This window comes from Bos grunniens, chromosome 2, assembly GCF_055505025.1.
Source record: "Bos grunniens cultivar Pamir isolate PY7600 chromosome 2, Bosgru_T2T1.0, whole genome shotgun sequence".
NCBI classification, from domain to species: domain Eukaryota; kingdom Metazoa; phylum Chordata; class Mammalia; order Artiodactyla; family Bovidae; genus Bos; species Bos grunniens.
This window is the reverse complement of record NC_141166.1, coordinates 189,900-205,000: the sequence shown is the minus strand read 5'-3', so window position 1 is coordinate 205,000 and position 15,101 is coordinate 189,900. Positions and strand designations below refer to the sequence as shown.

Genomic DNA, 15,101 nt, shown 5'->3' with positions numbered 1-15,101 from the left:
TGTGGGGGGAGGGGCACCTTGGGCCACAGGTCAACGGGGCGGGATGGGTTTAGCCCCCTTGGGCTTTTTTAGGTTTGGATTGGAACTCTCGTGTGGGGAAACTTGATCCATTTTGGAGGACAGCTATTTTGAACCCAAGGGAGCTGACTTCCTTCTTTGGGGCCTTGTCTCCCCCTTGGCATGTGGGGGCTTTTCCGTCTCCCGCCAAGGATTTCAAACGACAGAGCACGCGGATCCACTTGCTCCAGTCAGGTTCAGGGGCAGAGCGCGAGGATTCAAAGCTGGCTTGGGGACAGCAAGTCGCGCCCCTCGCCCCCCGCCGCCAGCTCAGAACACCCCCCTGTCTGCCTGCCAAAAGACCAAGTGCGGGCTGGTGGTGGCAGAGTCACCTGTCACGGACGGGAGTGGTCTGGATCGCGGAGGTGATGAACGCGCTCAGGAAACACAAGCGAATGATGCGGGATATCCATCCATGCACGTTTCTCTGTCTCCGCCCGCCCGCACACCACACCCCCCACGTGCATACCCACACACACACACTGCGTCCTCCTTGGCGCCTGGCTGCGTCTCTCTGTCTCTGCCCGCACCACCTGCAGGCACACACCACACACACACCCACACACCCCCCCACCCCCACACGGCGTGCACACACGCATCCCCCCTCCCCACACAGCCCATAAACACCCCGCCCCCCACACGCACACCCCCGCCCCCCACACCACACACACACACACACACACACACACACACACACACACTGCGTTGTCCTTTGCCTGGCTGTGTCTCTCGGCCTCTGTCTCTGCCCCCGCACCCACCCATGCCGCCCACACCACACACACACACCCCCCCCCCCACACACACACGCAGGGCCCTTCACACCACACCCACCCACCCACACACACACACACGCAGGGCCCTTCACACCACACCCACCCACCCACACACACACACAGAGCGTTGTCCTTTGCCTGGCTGTGACGCTCTGCCTCTCTGCCCACACACCACATGCATTCCCCCCCGCCCGCCCCCCCCCACCCACCCACCCACACGCACGGCCCTACACATCACATCGGCCACACACCACCCACCCCCACCACCCCCTCCCCGCCCCCCCAACACACACACTGCGTTGTCCTTTGCCTGGCTGTGTCTCTCGGCCTCTGTCTCTGCCCCCGCACCCACAGGCGGACGCCACACGCACACACCCATGCCGCCCACACGGCCCCCCGTGGCAGCTATACACAACACACTCACACCACACACCTACCCCCTCCCCCCATACACACACACACACACACCCCCACACACCCCCCCACCCCCACACGGCGTGCACACACGCATCCCCCCCCACACACACACACAGCCCATAAACACCCCGCCCCCCACACGCACACCCTCTCCCCCACCACACACACGCAGGGCCCTACACACCACACACACACACACACACTGCATTGTCCTTTGCCTGGCTGTGACGCTCTGCCTCTGCCCACACACCACATGCATGCCCACACGCACGCGCGCGCGCGCGCACACACACACACACTCTCACACCCCGCCCCGCCACCCCACACCACACACACCTCCCCCGCCCCGCCCCCCGCCCCCACACACACACTTTGTTGTCCTTTGCCTGGCTGTGTCTCTCGGCCTCTGTCTCTGCCCCTGCACCCACAGGTGCACGCCACACACACACACCCATGCCGCCCACACCACACACACACACCCCGCCCACACGCAGGGCCCTTCACACCACACCCACACACCCACCCACACACACACACAGCGTTGTCCTTTGCCTGGCTGTCTCTCTCGGCCTCTGTCTCTGCCGCCCCGCACCCACAGGCGCACCCCACACGCACACACCCATGCGGCCCACACGCGCCCTCGTGGCACCTATACACAACAAACCCACACCACACACCAACCCCCCCCCACCCCAAAACACTCACACGGCCACACACACCACCCACGCACTACCACCTGAGCATGCCACAACGCCACACACTGCCTCGCCCCCCCCCCCCCAACACACAGACACCCGGCCCACACCACACACATACGCACGCCCACGCGCGCACACACACACACACACACACACACACACACAGCGTTGTCCTATGCCTGGATGTGACGCTCTGCCTCTGCCCACACACCACATGCATGCCCACACGCACGCGCGCGCGCACACACACACACACACACTCTCACACCCCGCCCCGCCACCCCCACACCACACACACCTCCCCCCCACCTGGCCACACACACACCTCCCCCCCCCCGGCCCCGCCCCGCCCCCCCCCCCCCCCCACACACTTTGTTGTCCTTTGCCTGGCTGTGTCTCTTGGCCTCTGTCTCTGACCCCGCCCCCCCAGACCCGCATCCACAGGCGCACGCCACACGCACACACCCATGCCGCCCACACCACACACACAGCCCGCCCACACACACGCAGGGCCCTTCACACCGGCCACACACCACCCACCCCCACCACCCCCTCCCCGCCCCCCCAACACACACACTGCGTTGTCCTTTGCCTGGCTGTGTCTCTCGGCCTCTGTCTCTGCCCCCGCACCCACAGGCGGACGCCACACGCACACACCCATGCCGCCCACACGGCCCCCCGTGGCAGCTATACACAACACACTCACACCACACACCTACCCCCCCCCCCCCATACACACACACACACACACACACACACACACACACACAGGGCCGCACACTCTCCACCCACGGAACACCACCTGGGCATGTCACAGACACGCCACACATGCCTCACCCCCCCCCACCCCGCCCCACTCTGTGTGTTCCTGTCCCCTCTTTTTCTCCTTCCTTCCTCTGTCGTCGTCCCTCTGCCTCTCGCTCCCCTCCCTCCACCTTCACAGGACAGAGTGCCTTTAAGATGAGTCTGCCTGTTGTAAATACACCCTGGACATGATGATTGCTACAGTCTGACCTGTCGCGCCTGTAACCTGGGGTGGCGGGGGGTTGTCAAACGTCCTTGGTACGCTAGGGATAGCTTTCTCTGTGGAAGGTGGAAGCCTCCCTTCCGTCCCTCACTGAAGCCAGGCAAACCGACCACAACTCAAAGCAATGGTGTTTGCCACGTGGGGCATACCTTCCATGGTCTTTACTGATGGACACGCTTCACCCAAAGCTCTTGCAAAGTTCTTCAGAACTGTCAGTCTTCCAGTCACCCGCCACCATCAGGCGAGGTGTAGAGAACCGATGGAAAAACTGGAGGAATGACTTCCTCCATGGGGTTGGATGAACTGAGGAACAGGAGGCTGAAGTGGATGCCTGACTTCTTGAGGAAAAGAGGATGGGGGGGGGGGGGGGCTGGGGCGGGGGGAGGAAGGGCAGGACGGTCCACTTAGGAGGGCTGGTTGCACATGGACACATAAACTGTACATCCAAAGAATCCACAAGCCTACTATATACTATGCCAGCACGGGAAAGTAGACGTATGATGTTGCATGAACCTCTCCAAGGGAAAAGACTGAACACCTGAAACGAACACGACTTTGGAAACCCACCCTGGGCTTCATTTCTGCCGTGAGGGTGCTGTCGTGTGCATATCTGAGGGGATGGATATGTCTCCCGGCCATCTTCATTCCAGCTTGTGCTTCATCCAGCCCAGCGCTCCTCATGATGTGTACTCAGCGTGTACATTCAATAAGCAGGGTGACGATAGACAGCCTTGATGGACTCCTTTCCCTTATTTGGAACCAGCCTGTTGGGTTCTACGTCTAGTTTTCACTGTTGCTTCCTGACCTGCAGAAATACAGAGTCCTCTTTTTTTTTTTTTTTTTTTTTAATTCCCTAACCTGAGTGAAAAGCGAGAGAGACAGAGAGAAGACAGATGGAGGGACGGGCGGGCGGACAGGCAGGCAGGCAGGCAGGCAGGCAGGAAAAAGAAAGAAAGAAAGAGAGAAAGAAAGAAAGAAAATAATGAAAGGACCTACCGTTCCACCTGTTGCTTTCCAGATACAAAGGGAAAAACAAAGGACCGAAAAGGACACGAGGTTTAAAATGGGAATTTGGAAAGATGGACATCCCCTTGGTCGCTTCATACAGCACCCCTCTCAGCAGAAGGGAATCGTCTCTCTTTTTCTCTCGACCTGGTCCTTCCAGACTTCAGAAACTCTCCGTGGAGGATTCTTATCTCCTTGGCCAGAGTGATTGCCACACGTTCCTTAGGGGCCCAGAGGATGTTTCCGTGAAACGGGGGTACACACTTCCGGATAGGAGAGTCGTGTCCTATATATGTGTGTGTGTGTGTGTGTGTGTGTGTGTGTGTGTGTGTGTGTGTGTGTGTGTGTGTGTTGCTTTGCGTGTGGTTCTTCACCCGAGAGGGGGACTGGAGCCTGAAGTGTTCCGAGCTGCCTCCGTTATCAAACAACCCTCTCTCGGGGGGGAGGGACCAACGTCCCATGTTCTCTTGCCCTTCTGACGGAGAACTCAAAAGGCCCTGTGCCTGAAGCCCTGCGGATGGAAGCTAGAGGACTTGGTGAATGTTTCTGACGGAGCTTCCCTGGTGGCTCACACGGTCAAGAGTCTGCCTGCGATGCAGGAGACCCGGGTTCCATCCCCGGGCCAGGAAGGCCTCCTGGAGAAGGACATGGCAACCCGCTCCAGGGCCCGACCCTGACGTCTAAAAATCAGCCTCCTAGACTGCCTCTCCCTCTGCCGACTGGTTTCTCGAATCCGCTCCAGGGATGAACCTGTGTGTTTCCTTGGTTTCCCTACAAGTGCCTCTGAGGGAAAAAAACACACACACACACACACAAAACCTGATGGCTTGCACCCCAGGCCTGCTTTCCCGCACCCGTCCATCGACATCACGGCCTCCTGAGAGGAGATACGATCACTGTTTCCCTGAACGGAGGATCTGTGCTCAGAAACTCTTGCCATGACACGGAGGCCCCTACGAACTAACCTATTTCGTCCCTCCCTCCTCCTTCCCTCCTTCCTTCCTTCCTTCCTTCTGGATTTTTTTTTTTTTTTTCCTTTCTTTTTCTCTCACGTCCATGCACACGCACACGCACACGCGCCGTCTCTCATGTACACGCGTACATGCACGCACTCACACACACAGTCACCAGCTCAGCTTTTCATGGGTTCCAGGCAAGTGTCAAGAGGAGGGAAAACTGGTGGGGTCCGGAGTAGGCCGCCGTCCCCACCCCACCCCACCCCACCCCACTGCACGTGAACCTCCGTGCCCTGTGGAGTGTTTTGGAGTCAAGTGACTTAAGAGCCGGCCAGCGCCAGAGGAACGCTCTGCCCCTCCCTCCTTTTCTGTCCCTCTGAAGGCAGGCAGGGAGGAAAACCTCCTCCCACGGAGGGGAAGATGTCAAGGGACGGTGGCTGTTTCCACGCACGTCCGTGATCCTCACACGCGTGAGCGGGGTTTCCTGGGTTACCAAAAGGAGGAGACTCCTTTGGCCTGACACGAGGCGAATCTGTCCCTCGGCCTCCCTCCCCACCCCCCAGCCCCCTTCCTCCGCGCGGTGCCGAAGGGGCCGTCTCAAGGTGGAGACATGGAATGGCTGGGTGGGGCGGATCACCATTCAATAGAGAGAAGCTCGAGGCGAAGTCAGAGGCTCTGACTTGACTGGAAAGCTTTCTGCATTTGAATGAAGCTATCCGGCGAGGCCCTGCAGGGGGAGGGTGGGGGAAGGTGGGGGTGGGGCCCACAGACAATAGCCCCTGCCTGCAGGGCCTGCTGGCCTGCCGGCCTGCCGGGCTGAGGGGGCCCTTTGGCGGCGGCGGCGGCGGCGGCGGCGGCGGCGGGGCCACGACCCCGACTCCTGCAACTCGATCCCTTCAAGGAAACTTCTGGGGTGACTCCTGTCCAGGGAATACATCCAGATGGGCCTGTTTCTGAAAAACGCCCGAGTCACAGTTGTGACAGGTTCTCTGGATCTCTTGACACATGGATTGACCTGCACCCTCCCATCCTGTCAGACCCTTTGGACACGCTTGAAGAGGTCTTTGGCCTCGGCCAGAAAACAAGCCGAGATAAACAAATACGTTTTTTGTCTGTGTTTTTGAACAGGGCGGAAAATGATGCGTGGCCGTGGATTGGAGAGAAACCTACGCCTCTCACACGCCTGAAGGCAGGAAGTTCTCAGGGGGACGGAACCTGCCTTCACTTCTCAGGGGGACTGGGACGGTCCCCTCGCCTCGCGCGCCGCCCCCCCCCGCCCCCCCCCCCCCGACCCCGACCCTTAGCCCAGCCCCCCCACTCCCGTCTCCCTAACCTCACACTCCCCCACCCCACCCCCATCCCGGCCACCGAGGGGGGCCCGGGGAGGGATGGCTGTCTCAGCCCCGGTTCTGAGATGTCACTTGTGAAACCGCTCTAGGCCGAGATGCCAGATGGCCGCCCTGCCGCTTGGTGTCCGTCTCCATCACCCATGCCCGAAAGGCACGTGAGATCACGGACAGCACATCAGATCAGATCAGATCAGATCAGTCGCTCAGTCGTGTCCGACTCTTGGTGACCCCATGAAGCGCGGCACGCCAGGCCTCCCTGTCCATCACCAACTCCCGGAGTTCACTGAGACTCACGTCCATGGAGTCAGTGATGCCATCCAGCCATCTCCTCCTCTGTCGTCCCCTTCTCCTCCTGCCCCCAATCCCTCCCAGCATCAGAGTCTTTTCCAATGAGTCAACTCTTCGCATGAGGTGGCCAAAGGACTGGAGTTTCAGCTTTCGCATCAGTCCTTCCGAAGAAATCCCTGGGTTGGTCGCCTTCAGAATGGACTGGTTGGATCTCCTTGCGGTCCAAGGGACCCTCAGGAGTCTTCTCCAACACCACCATTCTCTCAAAAGCATCCATTCTTTCGGCGCTCAGCCTTCTTCGCGGTCCAACGCTCACATCCATACATGACCGCAGGAAAAACCGTAGCCTTGACTGGACGAACCTTTGTTGGCAAAGGAATGTCTCTGCTTTGGAATATGCTATCTAGGTGGGTCATCACTTTCCTTCCAAGGAGTAAGCGTCTTTTAAGTTCATGGCTGCAGTCACCATCTGCAGTGATTTTGGAGCCCAGAAAAATAAAGTCTGACACCGTGTCCACTGGTTCCCCATCTATTTCCCATGAAGTGATGGGACCGGATGCCGTGATCTTCGTTTTCTGAATGTGGAGCTTTAAGCCCACTTTTTCACTCTCCTCTTTCACTGTCATCAAGAGGCTCTTGAGTTCCTCTTCACTTTCTGCCATGAGGGTGGTGTCATCTGCACATCCGAGGTGATTGATAGTTCTCCCGGCAATCTTGGTTCCAGCGTGTGTGTCTTCCAGTCCAGCGTTTCTCATGATGTTCTCTGCGTATAAGTTAAATACACAGGGTGACGATAGACAGCCTTGACGAGCTCCTTCTCCTATTTGGAACCAGTCTGTGGTTCCATGTCCAGTTCGAACTGTTGCTTCCTGACCTGCGTACAGATTTCTCAAGAGGCAGGTCAGGTGGTCTGGTATTCCCATCTCTTCCAGAATTTTCCACAGTTTACTGTGATCCACACCGTCAAAGGCTTTGGCATAGTCAAGAAAGCAGAAATAGATGCTTTTCTGGAACTCTCTTGCTTTTTCCATGATCCAGCGGAGGTTGGCAATCGGATCTCTGGTTCCTCTGCCTTTTCGAAAACCAGCTTGCACATCAGGAAGTTCACGGTGCACATATTGCTGAAGCCTGGCTTGGAGAATTTTGAGCATGACTCTACTAGCGTGTGAGATGAGTGCAAGTGTGCGGTCGTGTGAGCATTCTTTGGCATTGCCTTTCTTTGGGATCGGAATGAAAACGGACCTTTTCCAGTCCTGTGGCCACTGCTGAGTTTTCCAAATGTGCTGGCATATTGAGTGCAGCACTTTCACCGCATCATCTTTCAGGATTTGGAAGAGCTCCACTGGCATTCCATCACCTCCACTAGCTTTGTTCGTAGTGATGCTTTCTAAGGCCCACTTGACTTCACATTCCAGGATGTCTGGCTCTAGGTCAGGGATCACACCATCGTGATTATCTGGGTCGTGAAGATCGTTTTTGTAAGGGTCTTCTGTGTATTCTTGCCATCTCTTCTGAATATCTTCTGCTTCTGTTGGGTCCATACCATTTCTGTCCTGTATCGAGCCCATCTTTGCATGAAATGTTCCTTTGGTATCTCTGAGTTTCTGGAAGAGATCCCTAGTCTATCCCATTCTGTGCTTTTCCTCTATGTCTTTGCATTGATCGCTGAAGAAGGCTTTCTTATCTCTTCTTGCTATTCTTTGGAACTCTGCATTCAGATGTGTGTATCTTTCCTTTTCTCCTCTGTTTTCGCTTCTCTTCTCCTCACAGCTATGTGTAAGGCCTCCCCAGACAGCCATTTTGCTTTGTGGCATTTCTTTTCCATGGGGATGGTCTTGATCCCTGTCTCCTGTTCAATGTCACGAACCTCATTCCACAGTTCACACGGACAGCACGTAGCGCGCCCAGAACACACAACAGGATCCTCCTGAACCCAGAACGGCGATTGTGATGGATCCACGTGGAGGGCGTCGATATCCCCACCTGATGCGTGAATAGGAGTCACACAGACTCGATGGGTTTGAGCTTGGATGGGGTGCCCTATCCGGAGAGATCACGTGGGTCAGAAAGCACACACGGAACAGAACAAAACCAAAGACCACAGCCAAGTCGAGGGAGGGCTGAACCCGAGGACCTCACCGGTCCCGTGGCATCACGTGCCGTACACGGCCTCTCTCGATGGCCGAGAGGGACGTGGAATGTATGTGTCCCCGTCTTGGTGTGTCGTGCCCGAAACCGCGCCACGGAGAGGGATCGTGTCTGATGCTCATCATCGCTCCAAAGATACATACACCGGGTCTCTTTAGAAAACGATGGAAGGATATCTTTGAATGCCAAAGGGTGTGACGTGGGAAAGACACATCCAAGTGGAATCAGCGTGGCCGAGAGAGCTCCCCCAAATAGAGAGGGGAGGCCATCGAGGAAGAGGTCCGTGTGTCTCAGTCTGGATGGAATGTCCACTTGGAGCACTGACTGGGTCCCAGAGGCCTCCAGATCATCTAAGGAAACAGTGTTCCCGAAATTCAAGATACCTCTCACACCCTCCCCTTTCCCTAAATACCTTGTGACCGTCTACCCTGGAAGAAGAAACATGTCCCTTGTTGCATGACAGCAAATCCTAATTGCTCTCAGCTGGCTTGACAACCTCACGAGGTTCAGCTTTCTAGGCCCCTGACTCTTTCCTGTGGAACATTCCCTGGGTTTTATTGAAATCTGTGTCCCTGCATGGCAATATCTAAGACCCTCCCCCCCCCCCACCCCCCACCCCCCCCCCCCACACACAATAAAGCTTTCTTTTCTTTTTTCTTTCTTTCCTTTTTTTTTTTTTTGGCGTGCAGCCAATACTGACCATTCATTGAAAGATAATAAAACTAGGTGATGTTATGTGTGTCATGTCCCGGTGTATTGAAATAGAATGTTCTTCGTTAAGGACATACAACATCCTCTGTTCTAACGTGTACAGAATGGTGACTTGATGCACCTGTCTGTTGCAAAAGAATCATTCATGACCACCCAAGCGGTAGCTCATAGCTTGACCACAACCCATACATGCCATGACTGTATGCGAAAGAAAGTGAAGTCACTCAGTCGTGCTGGACTCTTTGCGACCCCACGGACTGTAGCCTACCAGGCTCCTCCGTCCATGGAATTTTCCAGGCAAGACTACTGGAGTGGGTTGCCGTGTCCTTCTTCCATTGTACGGGAAGTGAATGCGTCATGTCCACGGTCATGGCGACTTTCGAATAGGATAATGCTGCTGCTGCTGCTGCTGCTGCTGCTGCTGCTGCTGCTGCTGCGTCGCTTCCGTCGTGTCCGAATCTGTGCGACCCCGTAGACGGTAGCCCGCCGGGCACCCCCGTCCCTGGGGTTCTCCAGGCAAGAACACTGCGGTGGGTTGCCATGTCCTTCTCCAAGGCGTGAAAGGGAAAACGGGAAGGGAAGTCGCTCCGTCGTGTCCGACTCTGTGCGACAACGTGGACTGCGGCCTACCGGGCTCCTACCGGGCTCCTCCGTCCACGGGATTTTCCGGGCAAGAGGACTGGAGTGGGGTGCCGTTGCCTTCTCCGAATATGAGACGACGATAATACCAATACTATTCTTTAGAATCACCGTGCTCTTTGTGACGTAGACAGTATATATGTACCTTATCCGTGAAGTTCCCCCGCCCGCCGTTACATCGGCATCTTCCCATGTCTCCCTCCCCCAGCCGCTCTGTGATGATCGTTTTCATTGTTTTAGGTGGCCTTGCATGGCATGTCAGTGACAGGAGAAACTCTTCTTCTTTCTCTACCTGACTTCTTCATTGGGCATCACTCCCTAAGTCCCATCCATGCGATCACGATGTAAGACTGTGTTCATTCCTGGGGCTACCTGGGACACCTAGATCTCCCTATCGATCGATCTCTACCTGGATCGTGTATCTTCTTGATCTAGTCTTCCCTTGATGGACACTTGGGCTGGGTCCCCATCTTGACTCTTGTGAATGGATGCTGCGATGGACCTGGGGGTGCAGGCCTCTCTCTGCGAGTTTCAGGTTTTATTTTCTTTCGAGGTCTACCCAGAAGTGAGATGGTTGGCAGGATCCATCCTCTCTCCACCGAGACTCGTGTCTAAGTCCTTCTGAGGTGATCCGGTTGCTGCTGCTGCGGCTGCCGCTAAGTCGCTTCCGTCGTGTCCGACTCTGTGCGACCCCACAGCCGGCAGCCCGCCAGGCTCCCCCCCTGTCCCTGGGATTCTCCAGGCGAGAACACTGGAGTGGGTTGCCACGGCCTTCTCCGATGCGTGGAAGGGAAAAGGGAAAGGGAAGTCGCTCGGTCGTGTTCGACTCTTCCCGACCCCGTGGACCGTGGCCTACCGGGCTCCTCCGCCCATGGGAGTTTCCAGGCGAGAGGACTGGAGTGGGTTGCCGTGGCCTTCTCCGGTGATCCGGGGAGCGATCCGTGCTTTCCCAATAGACGCCGTTTGAATCCACGCGACTGCGTACGTCTTAGGGAATACGGCGACGACGACGACGACGACCCAAACGCTCCCGTGAGCACCGTGGAACCGGAGGGTGTGTCCTCGGGATGATTCCCCGGTGCCAGCTTTCCACGGCTCGTACGCGTCCACGAGCCCCCCTGCGGTCGGCATGTCATTCGATAGACACGGAACCACGGTTGTCACGGACCGGGGTTGCCTAGGTGCCAGTCGATCCCCAGATGAGTGGAGGGATGACAGAGTCCTTAGGGAACAGAGCGGAGACCCAGAGAATGATTTCCACGAGACGAGGGCGGTGAGACGAGAAGAACGACGGGAAGTGGTGCCCGGGGAGCCAGACATGGTCGAACAGGAAAGAAAACGTGTCAGACGAGACGAGAGGGGAGAAGGATTCCAAGTCAGTGGAGCGGCACGGGGGAGACAGGCCGAGAAGATGCGAGCGGATGCTGGGGGCACGGCACACCTGGACCCGTGAGCGCGCAGGGAGCCGAGAGGGATGGCCGACCATCGCCTGCAGGTCCGCGTGGGCCGATCTCCAGGGCCCGGACTGTGAGGGACTTCGTGAGAACAGTCACGCTCACGGTGCCCACGGGTCACGTCTCCACGGTGCTCTCGGCACTGTACGGAGAGCTCCCCGCGCTGCCCATGGCACAGTGAGCTAGGGTTTCTTTATGTGTATCGACAGAAGATTCAGGGAGCTTCCCGAGTGACGGGACTAGGTATTGGCCGCTCGCGTCCGATCTCAGGCAGGCCGTCTCGCTCGACGATCATTGGACGTATTTGATGTCTGTGGGGGCGTGCTCTGTGTGTCTTCGTGGCCGTGCAAGCTGTTCTCTCTCTGTGGAGAGAGGGGGTCGCTCTACGGTCGTGTGTCTGGGCTTCTCGTGGCTGTGGTTCCTCTTGGGGGGCAGGGGCGCCGGGGCACGTGGGCTTCAGTGGCTGCTGGGTGTGGGCTCAACACTCGCAGCGGCCAGGATCTGGAGCACAGACTCCATCACCGAGGCGTATGGGTAGCGTGTGGGCTCTTCCCGGACCGGGGGCGAAACCCACGTCTCCTGCATGGGCACGGGATCGTTGACCACGGGGCCCCCGGGGAAGCCCCAGTCCCGAACTCAAGACGGATCTCTTGACGTCACCGCTTTTTCTTGGAGAGGTTCGAAACGATCGGGCCAGGGAGAAGGACACAACCTGGACGTCCTTTCGATGGGATCCCTGAGTCCAGGAGGAGCCGTGCAGACGCCGATAAGGGAGGAAGGGGATGATTTTGCCTTTTTGTAAGGTGAGGATTGGACTCGCAGTCCACACTCCTGTTCCCACCGCTCCCCTCCGGGAACTGGAGTTCGAATCTAGGTGGGCCTCTGAGCACACACCTGGCCGGGCTCCATCATGCCGGGTTGACCTTCGGTGCTCACACACCGGCACGCTTGCTGCCTCTCGACGTGTCCTAGAGAAGAAGACATCGGATTCCGTATCAGATCAGCTTCTTTGATGAGCGACGGCACGACAGCCACAGCAAGTGGGATGGATACACACAAACGTTGGTTTCTTTTGGACTATGAGCCCACCTCTGTTCGTGTGTGTGTGTGTGTGTGTGTGTGAGAGAGAGAGAGAGAGAGAGAGAGAGAGAGAGAGAGAGAGATGCCTTGGTGGTTCTAAAGCAAGAAGCACTGAGGAGTGAAGACATTCTCGAACGCACATATTTTCCTTCATTTCAGTCGTGATGGTCCAATGAGTTGGAGGACGACGTGGACTGTTTCGGGGTAGATGAGTTTAGAAGGCTGTGAAGGGACTTCCCTGCCTGGTGGTCCAGTGGTGAAGAATCCACCTGCCGATGAGGCAGGGGACAGGGTGTTTTCGATCGATCCCTGATCCGGGAAGATGCCGCCGGGCTCCGGGCAGGTTCGATATGAACCTACAGAATGGACGGACAGTGCCAGGCGCGAAGGCGAGGGCAGGCAGACGGGGGACTCTGGACGAGGATGACGGACACGGACGGACACGGACGCCTCCGTTGTAGGTGGGCTGTGGCCGGCCGGCACGCTCCTCTGGGGCAGGATGTTCCTAGGACCGTTGGGGAGCGTGCCCGTGCGCGCCCGTGGGAGGAGCAGGGGACCGAAGGGAACTCTCTGTCCTCTCTGCTCCACGGGGCCCGCGGCACCCTAATCGGCTCCAAGAGAGGATGCCTCCGATGGAGAGACAAACCCACACGTGAGGGACCCTCCCTTCGGGTTCACTTGGACTCGGAAAGCGTGACGGTCAGGTTCACTCAATGCTCTGGATGTCTGTGCTTCCCGAGATCCCGGCCTACTCACGGGAAGGACCCGCGGAGCCGGATGAGATCTCCCTCTGCACGGCGGCGGCGGCTCCAGGGTGCACACGTTTCAGTGGCTACGGCTTGTGGACATCGATCGCACCGAGAGCCTAACCCCCGGTGTGCCAGACGCCTGTGTCCACGATGGGTGAACAGTTCTAAGTGTGGGAAGCCCCACACTTGCCACTGCCTGTCCGATCTGCAGGGACTCGGCGAAGCACAAACGTGCCCGGTCTCCTGACCGATCGATCCCCTTTTCGGAGCCAGCCTGGTGCGTGATCTCTTTTCCAGGCCGCAGGCACACACTGGCGCTGGGGAGCTGTGTTCCTGTTCCTCCTCCTCCTCCTCCTCCTCCTCCTCTCTGCCCCCACCCTTCCCCCCACACGCAGGCTCCCCCACCCCGCCTGGCCCCGGCCCGTCCGGGTCTCCCCCACCCGCGGAAAAGGCCAGGAAAAACATGGTCCCTGAACGACGCAGCTGAGAAACAGTGCAAGTCCACTCGGATGCGGTTAGGAGACACCTGAGCATACCTAGGCCAACACTGCCACCGTGTGGGGTGAGAGGCCAGCGCGAGGGGAGCTCGACAGTTCAGAGGAGGGGGAAGAGGAGCAGGAGGGAGAGAGGGGGGGTGGGCGGGGGGCTTGGGGTGGAGTGGGGGGGTGGGTGTGGGGGGTGGGTGGGTGGGGGGGGAGGGACAGGCTGAAGCTGTCTCAGGGCGATGACGTGGATGAAAACGTTCCCCTTCGGAAGGGCGCTCCAAAGAGATCGTGGCGGCGGGACCTGGAGAGCACAAAGGGCTTCGTTTTGGAGGCTGATCTTCAAGCTGGGAGTGGGGGGGGTGGGGTGGGGGAGGGGAATCATCCAGACAGAGGAAAGACACCAGGCCGAGAAGGCAAGAGAGATTCTTTACACAAGTGAATCGGATGCTTTTCTGTCCATGTGTTCCCTAATCACACCATCACGGAAATCCAGCCAGCCAGCCAGCCACCCACCATCGTTTCGCTCCTTTCCTGTTCTCTACATTTTGAACGGCGAGTGAGGGAGAGAGTCTTTCAATGGTTTGAGAGGAGTTTGGAATGTCGTGGGACCATGGTACTTTTCAGCCATGGATGAACGTGACGGCTTCTTTTGTCCGCTTCGGCGTTCAGGGTTATCCCCAACTCCCCCTGCCGAGTGAGGCCTGTGTGTCGCTGTGTGCTGGAGGACACCGTGCTGTCCCCATCTTGATCTTGGACTGAACAAAACCACCGTTGGCAGTGTGTTCGGTTGCTTGGCTTCGTTTCCTTTCCCTATGGCACTCACCTGACCGTCCTGTCCACTCTTGGGATCTTTCATCTCCTCCTCCCCCTCAAGGCAATCGGGTCCTTTTCTTTCTCCTCCTCCTGCTCCTCCTCCTCCTCCTCCTCCTCCTCACCCTAGTTTCTCCCCCCCCCCCCCCCCCCCCCCACACACACACAAGTCCCACTCTTCTCAAACGGACGTCTAACTGACTGCCAACGTTTACTTTTGCCTTCTTTCCTTCCTTCCTTCCTTCCTTCCTTCTTCCTTTCCTTTTTCTTTGGGGGGGGGGGGTCGTTCCCCCCTTTAATTTTCAGCTGTACAGACGATGTTTTAGTGTAGCACATGACACAGCCATCACCAGGATACATCTAGTTAGTGACTGTCCGTCACCACCTGGTGTCACGGCAAATGACATTTGGTGTGATGACGTGCCCGTGACTCATGTATTTCATAAGTGGAAGGT

General features: G+C 57.6%; 1 long non-coding RNA gene across 1 annotated transcript in view; it reads left to right on the top strand.

Moving 5' to 3' along the window:
- The window catches only part of LOC147377163 (uncharacterized), a 23,961-nt gene extending 16,878 nt beyond the window's left edge, over positions 1 to 7,083 (top strand). The window contains exons 2-3 of the long non-coding RNA XR_015136076.1: positions 6,062 to 6,122; positions 6,372 to 7,083. This is a non-coding gene — a long non-coding RNA (uncharacterized LOC147377163). The remainder of the gene's footprint in view (positions 1 to 6,061; positions 6,123 to 6,371) is intronic.
- The last annotated feature ends 8,018 nt before the right edge of the window (positions 7,084 to 15,101 follow it).